At 39.0% G+C, this 15,179-nt stretch overlaps 1 protein-coding gene and 1 non-coding gene across 3 annotated transcripts in view; one reads left to right on the top strand and one right to left on the bottom strand.

Annotated features, from left to right (window-relative positions):
* Positions 1 to 15,179, bottom strand: part of NELL1 (neural EGFL like 1) — an 822,741-nt gene that overhangs the window by 77,600 nt on the left and 729,962 nt on the right. The window lies entirely within an intron of this gene.
* LOC116881472 lies at positions 4,477 to 4,583 on the top strand. The gene has a single exon (XR_004385421.1). It is a non-coding gene; the product is annotated as a U6 spliceosomal RNA (small nuclear RNA).

Below are 15,179 nucleotides of genomic sequence, written 5' to 3'. Positions count from 1 at the left end.
AGAGAGTACTCACAGTGGGATAAGCCCTGCCTCCTAGCCCTAACTTCTTTGTAGCCTAATATGCAACTATTCAGGCATTTAGGGAGGGAGAGAAAGGAAAGAACTGAGTGGCAGGAAGCAAGAGAAAGTTTCCCCCAGAGAGAGAGAGAGAGAGAGAGAGAGAGAGAGAGAATGAGAATTAGTTAACATGCAGCAGGGGAGCAGGTCTCCTAATGGTGATATTTCTATAGGCTCCCTCCTCATCAGCAAGCTTTCACTACAATTGGGTCTTTTCTCTTCCAGAAATCTTCACTAAATTACTTCCATTGGCCCTATCCTCGTCCTTGTCCTGTGACTAAGACTGAGATTTTCAGAAGGAAGCAGAAACATGGCAGCCACCGAAGTCCCCAGATTGTTTATATTGAGGGCCATGTGAAGGTCAGTCCCGTAACAGTGACACAAATGTCCAGAAAAAAATTATTATTAAATGATTTCAGTTTCCATGAACATTGTCCAGGAAGAGTCAAATCATCCTCCAGAGCATTTTACCATTTTTGGTGGCTTTACCTTCAGTCCTATCAACCTTCAAGCTATAGGAAATCTTTCTTCAAGAAGGACTCTCTCACCCACTGCAGTCATCACCACCATCACTAGTACCACCTTCATCACTTAACTCCTTCCTTCTCAATAATGATATTGGTAAAGGAAGAAATAAATTGAAAACCAGTCCTGAACAAAATCAACACTGCTTCCCAATTCCTAAGGCAGGGCTCTCCTGTCACAAACAAAACTGCCTAACTCCCTGTGCCAGATCTACCCCTGTGGCCTTACAACAGATGATCCTAATAGTCAGCCCTGGGACAAGAAACAGCTTCCACACATTGTACGGTTTTGCCTGGCACACACAGACTTATATTTTACAACTGAACCCCACTGCCAATATCAAGAGCCTGCAGTTTCCACATAAAATTTTGGATTCCTGGCATCTTTAAAAAAAAATTAATCTGTCAAACCTGGATCCACATTCCACATGGCAAAAACTGGCAAAAGATGAGCACTGGCTGCCCCTTTTAAATGGTTCATGGACTCTGTGTTGCAGACCAGTCCATTCCTGGCTCACCCAACTCATCTTTGACAGGTGTAGACATCTAAATTTGTGACACCTGCCAGAAGAGGCTGCCTTCATGCTGGCAAGGACAACTAAATCTCTAAATTTTGGCTGATGCACCTCTGACATTAGGAGTATTTTTAGCATGCAATCCCCATATAAGCATTTTTTAATACCAAACAAATACAAAGGTTATTTGCAATGTTAATTATACTGTTACTAATTAAAAAAATGGTTGTTGTATTATTTTTAATATTTGCAAAATGATGGAATATGTTTAGTTGATTCTGAAAATTTTTTAAAGAAGATTTCATTTATTTATTTATTCTTTAGAGAGAGAGAAAGAGTGTGAGTGGAGGGAGAGGCAGAAGGAGGAGAGAATCTCAAGTAGACTCTGTGCTGAGTGCACAGCTAGATGCAGGGCTTGATCTCCCAACCCTGAGATTCTGACCTGAGCTGAAACCAAGAGTCAGACACTTCACCAGCTGATCCACTCCAAGTGCCCCTTTCTCTGAATCTTGTGTCACTTTATGTACTAATTAAATGATGTTGCCAGGTCAATTGCTTGGAATTAAATAATTCACAATTAAAAATTAGTAAAGTTTTATTTTACATAATAAAAATGAATAGAAATAGAAATTCTAGTATTTCAGTCCCAATGGGTTCATGTGACCAGTCCTGAGGCACATGTCTGGTGCTGCAGGGCAGAGGGGAAATGCCCATCACATTTCTTTCATACAGAATTATAAATTAATTCAAATTAATAAATGTGAATAGTTTGCATAGTAAGGCCTCTCTTCTCCTTACTCAATATTATTTCACAGGCATTAATTTTTCCTTTGGTGTTGACTACAATTCATTGAGTAAAATGGTTTGGGAGGAAAGAGAATCACAAGTCAGAACCTAATTGAACAGCAGGGATTGACTGTTTGGCATTGGCAAGAGCCTCCGCTGTGGCAGCATCAGTGAGTTACCTGGGGTCCTGGACCTCAGCTGCCTGTGGAATTAATGCTCGAGAATAAATTTAGTATCCTATCACCTTGAATGCTTACTTTGTTTGTCAAATAGAGGTCATTAACCCCACTTTATTACTCCAAAATGACCAAGTAGGTTTTTGATATATAACCCATCAATCATCTCTTGGACATCAGCCACATACCAGCAACCAGCCTGGGTGTTCAAGGCAATGGATCTGGGGAGGTGAATGCAAATGTGCTTTTTGGTTTATATCTGTTGCAGAGATTTTTTTTTTTTTTTCATGACAATAAGCTTATATTTTGAGATGGTTTGGGTTTGAATTCATAGAAATGTTCTTTCCTCGCTGTATGGTTTTGGATTCATCCTCATCTTCATCTTTAAAACAGACAAAGTAATTCTTACCTTATAGACTTTTTGTGACTATTAAATGAGACTTGTACTACTGTTTGTAGTCAGTGAATAAAAATGTTGGTTTCTTTTAACCCTTTCCTACCAGGGCACAAAGATGAATACAACTTATTCCTGCTTTGCAGAAGTTCACATTCTTTGAAGATTACCAGCACCTATATAATTAAAATATTAGACAGTATTATAAATGAAATGTAGTAAGTATGAAACCAAAGTTCCAAGGTCATCCTACCAGTAAAATCTTGGGATGACATACTTTCTGTTAACATGTTTTCAAATATAATGTGATTTCTGAGTGGTATTTGGTGCTCATTCTCTGACTAGCCTTTTTTTCCATTCCTTTCTTTTTGAAGATTTTATTTATTTATTGAGAAAGAGTGCACAAACTGGGGGAGAGGCAGAGCAAGAGGAACAGAATCTCAAGCAGACCCTGCACTGAACATAAGCCTGATGGGGGGGCGTCAATCTAGCAACCCTGAGATCATGACCTGAGCCGAAATCAACAGTTGGAGGCAAAACCAACTGAGCCATCCCTGACTAGCTTTATTTTCATCCCCCTTTATTTTCAAAGAGAGGTAGAATAAAATACTTATCTTTTCAGGAGAAGGGGCAGAAAAGAGAACGCAAGATCAGTAGTAAATAAAATTTGGCTCTGCTTTTGGAATGAGAATGGGTCCCACATACCCAATATTCTCTTCGCTCTATCTTCTGCGATCATCAGCGATCATGAATGAGCACCAACTCACTAGGACATTTCTGGAACAGCTGCCATATTCCAGTCAAGACAAGGAATTAGAAGCAGTCAATGTGACCTTGAGGCCTGGGGACAATCACCATCAGATGGCACCAAACAGCAGCCAGGTCTGCATGAATTTAAATCCTGGAGCTGACTCCCTGGGCAGGCTCGTATTTTAAGCCCACTTTCTCCAATGCATGGGTTTTCCTGTATTCAGATTTTAATAGAAGCTTTGAACTGTATTACAATTCCTTGTAAGACCCGGACCCTCCTTACCCTTTTTCTCATCCCGCTCCACTCTCCCCTTAGCCCACTGCACTGTGGACACCCTCGTCTTCTCCCGTCCACCATCTAACATGGAGATTTTGTACTCGTGGTCTCCTCTTCCTAGAACACTGTTAATAAACACAACCAGCTCCTGCTGTTATTTAGGTCTCAGCTGAAATGCCACCAACTCAAAGAATCCTTCCTTGACCACCATTTATAAAGCAGCTTTCTCTCTTCAGTCTCTCCCGATTCCATGACCATGCTTTCTTTTCTCCATAGCATTAGTCAGTCTCCGATGACCTGGTACATACAGTTGTGTATGGTCTCCCTACCCTAGAATATAAGCTCACGAAAGCAGGGACTCTTCTGCCTTGTTTATCACCGTGCCCCCACAGCCTTCTACATGATTGTCGGTAAGGATGGTGCAAGCTCAGTGGAAGGCTGCTTTGGGTCATTGCCTAGCTCCTGCTGGGGCATGCGGAGTAAGCCCAGTAGTAACTCCAGAGGGAAAATTTAAATAAGAAAGTTGTAGGAACTAGGATGTGTTGGAGGCTCTAAGCAAGAGACTATTCCAGATTATTCCAGTACACACATTTACTTGATTATACTGGGGATAACATTTTAAGATTTCATTTATCTGACAGATCACAAGCTGGGGGAGTGGCAGGCAGAGGGAGAGGGAAAAGCAGGCTGCTGCCTGAGCACAGAGTCCCATGTAGGCCTCAACCCCAGGACCCTAGGATCATGACCTAAGCCAAAGGCAGCCAGTTAACTGATGGAGCCACCCAGGCACAAGGGGATAACATCTTAGTAATGATAGTGATAACAGCAGCAACAACTAGCTCTTATTAAGTGCTTACTCTGCCAAATACTTCACAAGTATTAGCTTACTTAACCCTCTGAACAACCTGATGATATAAGTACTATTATTATCCCTATTTTACAGATGAGAAGTTATAGGACCTGCTCAAGACTACCCACCTAAGAAATGAAGATAATGGTGCTCGCTTTGGCAGCATATATACTAAAACTGGAACAATATAAAGAAGATTAGCATGGCCCCTGTGCAAGGATGACACGTAAATTTGTGAAGCGTTCCATATTTTTCGTGCTATGGTGAGTGCTGTGAAGTGTGTAAACCTGGCGGTTCACAGACCTGTACCCCTGGGGCTAATAATACATTATATATGAATAAAAAATAAAACTTTTTTTTTTTAAATGAAGGAAATGAGATATAAACCATGAGAGTATGTTTCCATTCTCTTAACTATTATTTCAATCAAATCGTGGAAATAACAAACACACACACACAAAAATTACTCTTAGAATAGCTAAGGAAGTCTTAGCTAGGAGAGATGGGTACAGCTGACAAGTCAAGATGCAGGGCAGGTCACCTACTAGAAAGGGAGATCACATGCAGGGTGGTTAAAAGAACAGTAAGTATTCAAGCAAGAGGGGTTGAGGTGAATAAAGAACTCTTGAGGGTTCAAAATATATACATTAAAAAAGTGCTCACACGCAGGTGTATCTCTTTGTGCTCCACGAATTCATACCATACTTTAAACCTGTTCTGCCAGACTGCACTATGGCATTTTGGCAGATTTGGGCAAGAACAAATGAACTGCAAGTTGTCTCCTGAAACTGTATTAAGGTTTAGCTCTCAACAACTGTTTGTACGTTAGCTGAACCAGAGAACTGTGAGAAGGGCCAGACTGACACCAAGAAAAAAGATTAGACTGAGCTTTTCTACATGCTTCTACATAATTCAAGGAAAAGGCAGAAATGGGAATTTTCCCAGGTGTGCTTGAGAGAATGGTTTGCAAATTCCATAGGGAATATCTAAACTGCATTTGAATTCTGTGCTTCACTCCAGCACGGTTATTTATGGTGTTTATTGAATACAGCCACTATTCTCTGCCTCTCTGCACATTTATAAATACAGTTTCTAAAAGGCGTCCATTATGGTTTATGATCTATAATTGGAAACAAGATGCTACCAGTCGTGCATTCACTGACATTACAGAATCATGTAAAGTCATCCTGGCCCACACCTAGAGGGCTGGAGAGGTCTTGTCACTCAATACAAATGCCGGAGATGTTAATTAGGCCTCCGTCCCTGGACTTTTCTTTTCTTTTTTTTTCTTTTTCTTTTTTTAAGATTTTATTTATTCATTTGACAGACAGAGATCACAAGTAGGCAGAGAGGCAGGCAGAGAGAGAGGAAGGGAAGCAGGCTCCCTGCTGAGCAGAGAGCCTGATGCGGGGCTCGATCCCAGGCCCCTGGGATCATGACCTGAGCCGAAGGCAAAGGCTTTAACCCACTGAGCCACCCATGTGCCCCTGCACACATATTTTTATAACTTCCTCTTATCACTTAACATCGTTTTGACATTTACTGAAGTTGAGAGGAGTAAGCCCAATTTATTCAATTTCTGTACTATTATGTCATCCTTTCTTTGATGGAAATTTTGTTCCCAGATTTTTACAATCCTAATCAATGAAGTTATGGACATTCCTGTTTTGGGTTCTTGTGTTCATGTCCAAGGGGTTCCTCAAATATATTCCTATAAGTGGAATTGTTGGGTCAGGGAGTACGTGCACAGTCACCTTTACCAAAGCGAAGCACTGACCAAAGTGCTCAAAATTTATATGAATATATGTTCCAGCAAAAGTGTGGAATTTTTCCAGTTGCTTCATGTCTTTGGCAACCCTTGGCATTGTCATAAGTCTTGTTACAACAATGGGTGCGTAATTGTATTTCAATGTGGTTTTATTTAGATTTCCCTGATTACTAGTGAAACTGATCGTCTTTCCATACATTTATGGATTTTTGTTTCTATAAGTTATGTTTGTAAGTTTTGTCCATTTTGTTTTCTTTTTATAGAGACTGGAACAAGTTATTTATATAATCTATATATTATCTTGTTGGTTTATATGTTTCACAAGTATCTTCTCTCCATTTATGTAGTTTATAATTTTATTTTTTTAACGATTTATTTATTCGAGAGAGTGCACAATGGGGAGTGGGAGAGACAATCCAAAGGAGACTCCCCACTGAGTGTGGAACCCAAAACAGGGCTCGATTTCACCCACCTGAGGATCATGACCTGAGCTGAAATCAAGAGTCAGACCCACAACCAACCAGCTGAGCCACCCAGGTACCCCTATTCTCACTTTTGTGAGAGGATGGTTTCTTTGATGAACACAAAGTAATTTATGCTAATGTAAAATGATTTTCAATCTTTTCCCTTTGTTGTGTTTTTAAAAGGGGTTGTTTCTATTGATTCACTATTAAATATGACACTTGCTATAGATTTTTAAATTCTGTATCTCAGTTGCTAAGCTTTTATCAACATAGTGAAAGAATTTTATTGAAAGCGTTTTCTCTTTGGGGGTGATTCTGTATTTTTCTTTCCTTGCATCATGTAATATAATTAATTATATTAATACATTAAGTACTATTAAATTATTCTTGAATTTCTAGGATAAGGGCAACCTGTTTATGAGATTTAAAAAAAAACACATTTCAGGTTGTTTTACTTACATTTGTTCTGAAGAGAATTTTAAAATATAAGTGATACGAAACTATGATTTTCCTGTATTAAATTGATGTAACCTAGTTTGTAAGAACATTATGCTATCCATAGTAAGTAAATTGGGAAGTACTTCCCCTTTGTTACTCTCTGGAGTATCTTGTAAGGATCAGCAGCATATGTTTCCCGGGTATTTAACGGGACTTGCTGGTATTTATCTGCACTTAGGTTTTTAGTATCTATGTGTATGGCTAGGTGAACACAGATTTTTAGTGAACTGAAAATTTTAGTTGTTATATATCTACTCATTTAAAAAAAATGTCGAGTCACTTGGCAAACTATATTTTTCCATTAATATGTGTATATCATGAAAGTTTTCAAATTATAATATAAAACTGTTATTTTTAAAGAAATATTTGTGGTACCTATATTTAAGTTTCAGTTCTTACTTCTAATCATGATTATTTTTTTTTCCTTTTTTTTTTAAGATTTTATTTATTTATTTGCGAGCGAGAGAGAGAGAGAATGAGAGAGGGAGAGCGAGAGAACAGGAGAAGAGAGAGGTCAGCAGGAGAAGAAAACTCCCTGCTGAGCAGGGAGCCCAATGTGGGACTTGATCCCAGGACTCCAGGTTCATGACCTGAGCCCAAGGCAGTCACTCAACCAACTGAGCCACGTAGGCGCCTAATCATGATTATTTTTATACCTCGTCTCTTTTGTCCTTAATTAGTGCCACTAGGATTTGGTTTATAAAAAAATCTTTAAAAAAATAACTTTATTATTGATGATTTAGATTTTTCATTTTATTTATTTTTGGTATCATCTTTATTTTTTTCTCCTTTGATTCACTCTGCTTTGCTCTGTGGTTATTTTTGTTAACTCATAAGCTGTCTGCTTTCATCATTAATTTTAGCCTTCTACACTCACAAAAGATCTGAGGTACCTCAAAAACCACATCATCTGTATTCAACAAACTTAATTACCTATTATAATTCCTGAAATATTTGTTAGGACCTAAAACTCTATTTTCTGAAGCCCTTGTACATGTCATCTGTTGTTTATTATTTTTCTGACTCCCATTCATATTAGCTAGAAATTTTGAACGGCAGATTGTGCTCAATGGTGTTTTATCTGAGAACCTGGTGGGACCAGAGGTGGGGGTGAATTCCTTCAGAAAAAAATGAGCTTTTGTTTCTACCAGATACACCCGGAGGATAAATCTCTAAAAAACAAAACAAAACAAAACAAAAACCCTTTAACCTAATGTTTAAACTTTGGTTTCTCCCAGATCAAGTGTAACATGAATCCAAACTTCCTTTTTCTTTTTTCCCTGGAATATGTTTTTTATATGAAGGGAAGATAGTCAATGAAGAAGAAAAAAATTTTAGAAAACTGAAGATGCGTTTTGTTCAGGATGTCCCAGACACTTAATCTGATGGAAAGAACTCAGCAGTCCTGAGTCAATTCTGACTTCGCTTCTTCTAGAATGCGACCTCGAACTAGTGTATGCCTGATTATTTGTGTTTTAAAGTATGGAGAACATATTACATTGACAGAGTAAAGATTAAACATATACAATATGAATCCACCTAACTGCCTGAAAATACTGCATGTTCAATATATGATGGGATAGCCCTGCCTCCTTCTTCTTCCATTTCTTTCTTGGGTAGGACAGAATGACAGTGCAGCCACTGAAAGGAACTCTCGTCTACTATCTTTCTGGCCATGATCCTAAAAATCATGGCATTTATTCAACAAATATTCATTAACTATTTCCTCCATACTAAGCACTGACAAACAGGGTCACACAGTAGGAAACACTAGAGTGAATCTAATTACCTTTCTCTAGGGTTAGAATTTAATGGACTTAGGTCAGTAAGCATTTTGAGATAATAATGGTCACTATTCTGTATGCTTTGAATATATTATCTTTCTTCATTTCTCCATCAATTGCATGAAGTATTTGCCTGATTCTTCCAGATGATGAAATGAAAGTCCAAATCATACAGAGAGAACACCTCAAAGCTCAATTAAAGCACAGGCCATTTTATTTCAGATCCTGTAGCTTCTACTAAGAATACAAAGTCATTATATGGTGTTATTCTCTTAAGTGCGTTAGGACCCTTTAGGCCTGAAAATCACAAACACATCATCCCAACTATGTTTGAGCACCACGACTCGGGACAAAGGTGGACCTGTGAATTGTTGGGTCAGTCAGGGGTGATATCATGCTGAACACCAGGCTGAACTGTGCAACTGCAGTTCTAGATTGCCATTATCAGGCTGCTCTGTTTTCTAAGAATGCCAAAGTAAATTCATAAATTAGAAAATGACAGCCAAATTGACACTTTTTTTTTTCAAGTTTTGATTTAAGTCCAATTAGTTCATTTCAGGTGAACTGAATGACTCATCATTTATATAGAACACCCAGTACTCATCTCAAGTGCTCTCCTTAATGCTCATCACACCTTTAACCCAGCTCCCTGCTCACCTCTCCTCTAGCAGCCCTCATTTTGTTCTCTATAGTTTAGAGTCTTTTTTCTGGTTTGCCTTTTCCCCTTTCTGTTCATCTATTTCTTAAATTCCACATACAAGTGAAATCATATGGTATTTCTCTTTCTCTGACTTGTTTCACTTAGCATAATACACTCTAGCTTCATCCAAGTCCTTGAAAATACTAAGATTTCATTCTTTATGGTGAAGGAATATTCCACTGTGTATATGCGTGTGTGTGTGTGTGTATACATATATATACACACACACCACATCTTTATCCATTCTTCAGTTGATGGACATTTGGGCTCTTTCCATAATTTGGCTATTGTTGATAATGCTGCTACAAATATCAGGGTACACACATCACTTTGAGTCAGTGTCTTTGTATCCTTACGGTAAATAGGTAAATACTAGTAGCACAATTTCTGGATCTTAGGTAGTTCTGTTTTGAACTTTCTGAGGAACTGCCATACTGTTTTCCGGAGTGGCTGTACCAGTTTGCATTCCCATCAACAGTGTAACAATGTTCCCCATTCTGTGCATTCTCAGTATCTGTGGTTTCCTGTGTTGTTAATTTTAGGATTCTGACAGGTGTGAAGTGATATTTCATTGTAGTTTTGTATTTTCCTGATGATGAGTGATGTTAAGTATCTTTCATGTGTCTATTAGCCAGTTATATGTCTTCTATGGAAAAATGTCTATTCATGTCTTCTGTCCATTTTTTAATTGGATTATTTGTTTTTTGGGTATTGCCTTTTAAAAATAAAAAGATTTTATTTAATTATTTGACACACAGAGAGATCACATGTAGGCAGAGAGGCAGGCAGAGAGTAAGGGGGGAAGCAGGCTCCCCGCTGAGCAGAGAGCCCCATGCAGGGCTCTATCCCAGGACCCTGAGGTCATGACCTGAGCTGAAGGGAGAGGCTTAACCCACTGAGCCACTCAGGCACCCCTGGGTATAGCATTTTATAAGTTCTTTATGGGGCACCTGGGTGGCTCAGTCAGTTATGTGTCCAAGTCTTGGTTTTGGCTCAGGTCATGATCTCAGGGTCGTGAGACTGATCCCTGCATCAGGCTCTGCACTGAGCATGAAGCCTGCTTAAGATTTTCTTTCTCTCCCCTCCACCCATGTTTGTACTATTTCCCTCTAAAAAAAATAAAATCTGGTTTGTCTGATGTGATGTCTATTTGCATGGTAAATGTTTCTTCCCTATCTTACTATCAAATATGTCTCTCCAATCTTAATGACTACATCTGCACATGTCTTTAGGTCTCAAATGAGTCTGGTATGGTGGAGACCTGTGCTATGTCTTCTAGGGGAGGGTCTTGTGATGCTGGGATTGAGGCAGATTTGACACAGAAAGGCAGTCAAAACCAGAGCACAGGAGCATGGGGTTTGGAGCAAAGCCTGCTAAAGAGGCAGTATCCAGGTAAACCACCCTCAGCAGGTGTCTCTGTACCTATGCTGAGGGACTGGGAGGGAAATGTTACCCACTGGCTCTTTAGTCCTCAGAGAGGCAAGGCCCCTCTTTCAGATGTGCTCCGAGAAGATGGAACTGTCTCTCTCCCAGTTTGTCTTCAGTAATCCTCAGACTGTGCCATCTGCCCCTAGGGTTACCTGCCTGTCTTCTCTCAGGAGCCCTGTAGGACCCTCAGGGCTCTATACCAGCCATGCCATGGACCTCTAAAACTATTCTGTTGGTTATAAAAACTCATGAAAATCAGCCTCTCTTATTTTCCCAGTCAGTGGCTTTGGGGAAGTGTTTTCCTTGTACACTCCCCTGTGTGCTCCTCTCTCTCTCTCTCAGGGCTACCTCCAGAGTACTTACAATCTATTTCTTCCCCAAAACCATATTTCCACACCTCCTATCTTTCATGGTGTGGCCTCTTCTCTCCCTCTAGTTGTGCAGTTTGTTCTGTCAGTCCTCAGACTGATTTCTTGGGTCTTCAGAATGATTTGGTATTTATGCAGCTGTGTTTGAAGGATGAAGCAAGCCTAGGGTCCTCCTACTACTTTGTCATCTTAGCTCCTCAACAGTTCTTTATAATAATCCAACACACTTTGAATGCTGAGCTTTCAAAAAAATCACTAAAATAGTACACTTCATTTGCAAAAATGTATTTTTCACACATGTACTAGCATGACTTTTTTTTTTTTTTAATCAGTTTTCAGCCTGTCTTATCCTATTAAGATATTTGTATTATGAGACTCTGGCCTGCTGGTGGCCCTGCACTGGCTAGATGGCTTTGGGATTTCAGTGTATACACCTAGAGGAAAATTTAGGATTCTAACCTCTAGTCAATTATTCAGTTACTGAAAGGCTACTAGGACTAAGAACAAGGCACAGAACACACGTGGAGAAAAGCCAAGGTCTCCAGACTTGAGATGTCATAGTCTGACGGAGGAGAAATAGACAATTATATCAGTATTCTAGAAGTGAAAGTAGAAGGGATGATTCAAGTTATTTTAGAAGGGGAGCTACTGGAGGATAGAGAAGAGAATTAGAGAGAGTGCATGGGTGAGAAATCTAAGCTGAACCTTGAAGGTAAACAGAATTTTACATGATGGACATAAAAAAGCATGAGAGGCCCAGGAAATACTGTATGTAAAAAAATCTGGATGCAGAAAAAAATGCAGAGTGTTCAGGAAACATTGTGATATACAGGGTTTAAAGAGAGTAAAGTGAGGAAGAGAGAGAGAGTTAATTAGATAATATGGGATTCCTCTACAAAAGACCATGATCAAAGTTCCACTGAGTTTAGTTACCATTAATCATGCACACAGTGGAAATTCATCCAAAGGCTTTGCAGTAGGAGCATGGCAATCACATTTCTATGGTGAAAAGATCACTCTGGAGACATGGATTAGCAAAGATTGGAGGAGGACTGGTTGGAAATAGGAAAACCATTTAGGAGGCCTTAGAACAGAGATAGACCTCAAGTAAGGTGACATCCCAAAGCCAGTATGGCAAGGAAGTTTCAACTTATTTATCAAGACACTTACTGGTAATTTTAGAAAACTCTTTAGTATAGAAAATTTTTAACTCTCAAACTTACCATAATGAAATAATCAGATCAAGAGGTACCAAGGGGGGTACCCATAGAGTGTGCAGAAAGGAGGGATTTAAGAGTGAAATCAATAGCATCTGGTGGCAGGCTGGGGAAAGACAAGAATGAGAAGCTGAACATGACTTCAGAATCTCTGATTTAAGCTAGAGGGTGAATAAGTTTAAAATAACTAAAAACTCATTGAAATTAAAATTATAGTAGTATATATACTCTCTGGAAGCCAGAGGAAAAGCAGGAAAATGACCAAATGCGTATGACTCGGATGAAGAGAGAGAATCAGCAATTTTGAAAACCAAGTTTCCCACAGCCTAGTATAGGTACATCATGATAAACATCAAGTTAATTAAGACAAGCATTACAAACACACCCTGCAAGTTTACTCAATTATGCACAAACACTGAAGTCAGATGGTAGAAGCTGCTGTAAGTATAGGAAAGTAAATAGGTCTGTGATCAAAAGACATGAAGTTCCAACTCCTGCCCCACTGTTTACTCACCTCTCTGAGCTTCTGTCTCTGCCTCTGAAGAACATGAAATAATCCCTGTATGGTGCCGATGTGAAGATAAAATATGATAATGGATGTGAATGCATGTGTCAACTACAAAGCCTTTGACAAATGTGAATTATTATTATGATGGTATTATCATACTAAAAGTTATATGTGCTTAGGAAAAACCATCCTAGCTTCCAATTACCCAGTCAAAATATCTACTGGACACTTCTATGACAGTCAGCTGCTTTAAGCCCTGGAGGACAAACAAGGTCCCAGCTGTCACAGAGCTCTCATGGAGCCAGCATTTGCAAAGTGAGAAAGAAAAAAGCCACAAGTTATTTACCAATTCAGTGTGGCTTTGGCAAGAGAAAAATCCCTGCTGAAAATTCAGCTCAGTAGTTCTTGGATCCAGCTCTAGGCAAGGGACATAAGACAAGTATCTCAGTAATGTCACAGTGTTCATTACAATACCAAGGTTGGAATTAAGGAAAAATATGGAGGTGATGTAGGTTCAAGGATTAATTACTGGATTTCAAAAAACAGGGGAAAAAAGAGCCAAGAATCCAAAATTAAGAACTAGATTGAGCATGTGAAGTACCTTGCCTATGGAGAGTCTGAGGAATCAAGGCACTGTCTGAATTGGGCATTATTTGCAGGGTCTCACTGACTGAGAATAGCTTTTAAGTGACTGGATTCACACTCAGTTACTCAAGTTGAGGGGTAATGTAAATGTTATCTATTACCTGAGAGCTCTTCAGTAAGGAACTGGACCAAGTAAAGAGTAAGGGATTGACCCCAGCCTCATAATAAGCACACAATGGGAACCTTTCCTCTAACTCTTCAGATTTATATAGAGCTGTTTTCTGGGCTGCAAATGTCAACCCTCATATCGAGGCATCCTCCAGAGCCATCGGGAGCAGTGCTGTCCAACTGAAATATAATATGAGCTGGATGTGGAATTTCCCATTTTCTAGAAATCACATTTAAAAAGTTAAGAGAAAGGAGTTAAATTAATTACAGTAATATCTTTTATTTCATTCACTATATCTAAACTATTACCATTTCAACATGAAATCGATGTAAAACATTTATTCATGAGCCACTAGAAACATCGTAAGCCAACAGTCATACTGTAAAAATGGCATTCATCTTATGATGCAATACAGTTAAAGGCAGTCTAAAGCACAATAAAGTTGTACTAAAGGGAAAGTATTTTACAGTGCATCAGTTTTAGAACTTTAAACAAATTAATTAAAATGAAAAATTAAATTGCTCAGTTGTAGCAGCCATATTTCGAATGGTAGGCTCCCATTTTGGACACCACAGGTCTAGAGGTTAGCAGGAATATTAGAACTTCCAGGAAACTTCAAGATCATCTCATTCAGTCTCTTTAGTTTACATAAGCTTATGGTGAAGGAAAGAGACTGCATCGAGTATTGTGTTCTGTACTGACACATGTTCTACAACTGTACCTTAAAAGAACCCCAAGGAAGAGTCTCACAAATGAGGAAACTGAGGCTCCTACAGATACGAGGACTTGCCCAAGACACACACCAAAAGTATGATAGAACAAGATACATCCAGAATTACTTATATTTCTTTTTTTGAAAAACACACTGCTTTATTTGATTATAACACCAGTATATGCACATGTCTTAAATCCTATGTCTTGACTGATATGTGGCTGATAGGGGAATCTTTAATGTACTCTGAGAAGCTGGCAGAAACCTGAGCCTCTCTTCATGCTTATTCCTGTTTCCTTCAATTTTCTATTTATCATTCAAGATATGCTTTGTGTGTTCTTTCTTTGGGAACAAAGAACAGAAAAGGAATTACTCTATGAACATAAGTAGCCAGATTTCCAATGACCTGCTCAAGGAGGAAAACCGTGCACATTTGCTATACCAGTTTTTTCCTTGCATAATCATACCGTGGGTGTGTGGCCAGAAAGGGTCACTGTGATGTATCTGCTTACCAAAAGGATCCTAAACCTCAAGTGTCTGAGAGGCAGGAAGACTGTGAAGAACGAAGTACTAAAAGGCAATCAAGATATTTTGGGCAGAACTTCTTTCAAAATTAAATTGAAAAAGATTCTGATAAATCAGGCTGCAG

Source organism: Lontra canadensis, unplaced genomic scaffold (assembly GCF_010015895.1).
Source record: "Lontra canadensis isolate GAN:19392208 unplaced genomic scaffold, GSC_riverotter_1.0 scaffold74, whole genome shotgun sequence".
Classification (NCBI taxonomy): Eukaryota; Metazoa; Chordata; class Mammalia; order Carnivora; family Mustelidae; genus Lontra; species Lontra canadensis.
Note: the sequence above shows the minus strand (reverse complement) of the source record. Positions and strands in the feature narration are given on the sequence as shown.